Source organism: Pagrus pagrus (assembly GCF_965226575.1).
Source record: "Pagrus pagrus genome assembly, contig: HAP1_SCAFFOLD_226, whole genome shotgun sequence".
Lineage (NCBI taxonomy): Eukaryota > Metazoa > Chordata > Actinopteri > Spariformes > Sparidae > Pagrus > Pagrus pagrus.
In genome coordinates this window covers 81,349-84,857 of record NW_028175237.1, presented here as the reverse complement: position 1 = coordinate 84,857, position 3,509 = coordinate 81,349, and the positions used below count along the sequence as shown (strand labels likewise).

General features: G+C 40.0%; 1 long non-coding RNA gene across 1 annotated transcript; it reads left to right on the top strand.

Moving 5' to 3' along the window:
* Window positions 1-219: 219 nt before the first annotated feature.
* On the top strand, window positions 220-3,279 carry LOC311254064. Its single transcript, XR_014622176.1, has 3 exons — window positions 220-310; window positions 1,434-1,583; window positions 2,860-3,279. It is a non-coding gene; the product is annotated as an uncharacterized lncRNA (long non-coding RNA).
* Window positions 3,280-3,509: the final 230 nt, after the last annotated feature.

Sequence of the window (3,509 nt, the reverse complement as noted above, 5' to 3'; positions counted from 1 at the left end):
TCATTCCCAGTTATGATACAGCAATTTGTAGGAAGTCGCAAAATGAAACGGGTTGTAATTTATATATATATATGCATTTATTTCACATTTGATATACAGTCTATAGTACAGGCCCTGGAAAGAAAGGCGCCTAATTCAAATAGCAACGTTTGCATCTTTGCCATCCAATCAGCGCATTGCGCTCAGCTCAGCCTCTTTGAGCTCCACGATTCACGGCGCTTCATTCTGGTCAACGTTGCTGTTGAATGACATTGACCAGCTAAGTCTCCGTCGCGAGGCGAAGCAAGCCCAAGCCTACTTCTGATTCACAGTAAGTACATTCAATGTTTTTAATTTCTGATTGAATGGTCATACATTCTATATTTCCATTCATCACACCGGCTAATTTTATGATTTCGTTGGCGAGTCATGATGTGTTTCAGCAACTTCAGTCATCGTAGCCAGATAACCAACGTTAATGTTAGCTAACGTCAGTCTTACAGCTACTGTAACTGTAAGTTAACCTATTATTACTGCTCTTGGTAGCGGCAGCGTTACGCCTGTGTGTATGTGCTTCAGTAACACAGTGTAATATTACATGATGAAGCGTGGTGTGATTTCTTTAAGGGGTAGAGCAGTGCGTGTGCGCGTAGGGTCTGTGTGTGTGTAGTGAAGCGAGCGGCAGGTGAGGTTGGAGCAGACATTAGCAGAGCAGAGGAAGAGGTTAGCCGTGCATGTACAGTTCAGTATGTGGCCAAATAAACGCACAAGCTTCTCCAGACCACGTAATGTCTCTCCTATTGTTTTACCAACTACTGTCTGACAGCAAAGTGAAGTGAAGCGTGTTAGCCCTGAAGCTAACCGGCTTCAGCCCAGGAGGAAAACGTACTCCCCTGCGCTCTGCCACTACGGTCTTAGCCTACTGTACATAACCGGTCGTCTAGCTGCTTAGTTTATGACTTTAATTTAAACTACTTCCAAGAAATAACGGACCTTATCAGCCAACCTGAAGCTTATGTATGACAGCTATTCATGTCTGCAGTCAGATACAGTATAGTCATGTCAGTACAGTATCTGAATGCAAAAACGTCAAAATAACGTGACCTCTATTGTTCCTACACCAGTAACTTGTAATAGCAGCTCAAGAATCGTAAAAGTAGAGGAAAAGATTGATTAATTGATTGATAAATAAAATCAAAATAAATAAATGTATACATGATATACACCTCTTACTGCTAGATATGACCATGGTTGGAAAATTGCACAGTACACGTGAGCACATCTTTGTAATATAAAGATAAAATGCTGTGTAGCATTAATAAAACAAATTGCCTGTAAATGTGGTAATTGGACAGAGGCTGTAATTTCAAGGACTTACACACTTGTTCAGCACACTATGTTTATGCTGTGATTCATAGTTATAACCACTGTTATTATTTCTATGTTGTCCTCAGATGAGCACTAAACCAAAGAGCCACAAGGCAATGTGAGAGGGGGAGTGGATGGTGAGACTGAGGACATTTACCAGCTCTGGGGTTTGGCCTGCTGGAGAACGCAACAGACCAGCCCCGAGGCAGCGCTAATGGCATGATCTCTACCAGAAGGTAAAGTACATCAAAATATCCACCTATTACTCATGACCATTGTTTTGAGTTACATGTAGTCTATTTAAAAGCTTCTGTGATTTCTATAGCAGCTAGATCACACGGAAACTGACCACCAGTAATTACTAAATACATGTTGGACTATTTACTGGTAGCAGTATTGGTATACCATACTGATAAAATTTCTCAGTTTCCAGAAAGCAGGTCAAAACGTAAGTGAACCCTGAAACTCTGGGGTTTTGTTTTTTTTACGTAAATGAGAGGTATCTTAAACTCTGTGTCAGTCACCATGGTAACTGACTCTGGGAACCTAATGTGCTCTCTAGCAGGTTTACTTAAAGAAACCCTGAGTCTTACGGAGCTGTCTGACAGGGCCCTTTTCTTTTCTTCTCAACAGCATCATGTTGAAGCAGAAATAATTCACATAGTTTTACAACAGGGGGATTATTTAGATTCGTTTAGATTAGCTCCCATTCCCTGAGCCGAACGGTACCACTCCTCATCAGTCCGTCATTTATCTGAACAATATTCTCAGTCTGGCTGCACATGGAATATCAGACTACACGTCTGATATTCTAGCTGACGTGCTCTCAGACGTCTAGCTGACGTGCTCTCAGATCTTGACCTCTTCATTTTTATCACTTTGCAGGTTAATCAATCACCTTCCAGCAGTCAGAAAAAGAGGAATCATTCACATTTCATTTGGCTTCTTTTTTTCCCACAGATAGCTACAAAACCCATCAGCCTGCATTGCCTCCAACAACGCAATTTCAAAGTACATGTTTCTAATTTTCTGCCGCATTTAGGATAATATTAAATAACTTCAAGTGCTATCTGTAGATAAAAGTGAGTGTCTGCCTCTTGGGTCCTGGGGGTGAGTGACGCCCTCAGCCTCTGGCCACCCAGTCGACCTGACTCAGGACCAGCTCCTCTGCCTCTGTCAGACGTGGTGGAGGTGGAGGTGACCACCACCTCTGCCTTCTTCCACATGTTCATTTACTCAGCAGGATGTTAGGAGACAGGATGTGTGTTAATCAGTAGGTATCTGTTGGTTGTAAAAGCTGCTACTAGCTGAAATATCCACTGAATTAACTCACAAGACTGTTTTTATAGTCTATACTCAGAGTTTCACTTCACAGATTAAGTCAACTCAGAGTTCAGGGTTAGGCTTCGAGTTTGTTGAACCTCCTTTCTGGAATACCCCTTTGATGTACTGTTCAAAATAATATGATTATGCTGCGTGACTTACATTATCTCTTGTCTATTTGGTCAACAGACGCTGTTCTTCTGGAGTTTCCACAGACAAGTGTCTCTGATGTGTGCGCGGCCATCAGACAAAAGTGTAACAATGAGCAGTTCAGCCGAAAAAAAAGGAACATAATGTGTGGTGTGTGTTTCTGTATGGTGGGAGGGGTTAGGCGTGCAATAATAAGGAATATTGTTTTTCATTGTTCACTATTTCTCAGTGTTCTGTAAAGTTTATGTGTAATGTTTAGGTCTTGCTGACTGAAATGGACCTATTTCTACAAGGTGTACTAAAGTACCAATAGTTAAAAATGTTTAAAAGCCATAATGTAAATGTTCATACATTTGTTGTATAAATGTTAAGAGACAGTACAAGTTTTTTGTATTTACAATGTATTATTCTAATTTGGATATGGTACGAATAGATTAAAGACTATTTTTTCACCTGGAAGTAGTCCCACAAGTTTCACTTTCACAGCCTTTAGTATGCTGGTAATACATTTGCAAACATGTGCAAGGTAGATAGTAATATAGCAAAGTAAAGAGAAAGTATATTGACTATTATGCAAAGTATGCTTTTTTAGCAATTGGAATAAGCCAAACATATAATTAAGCATATTAGCACAGTAAGAATATATTAAAGTATAAAGCTTATATATTTTTGAGACACTAACAAATCAT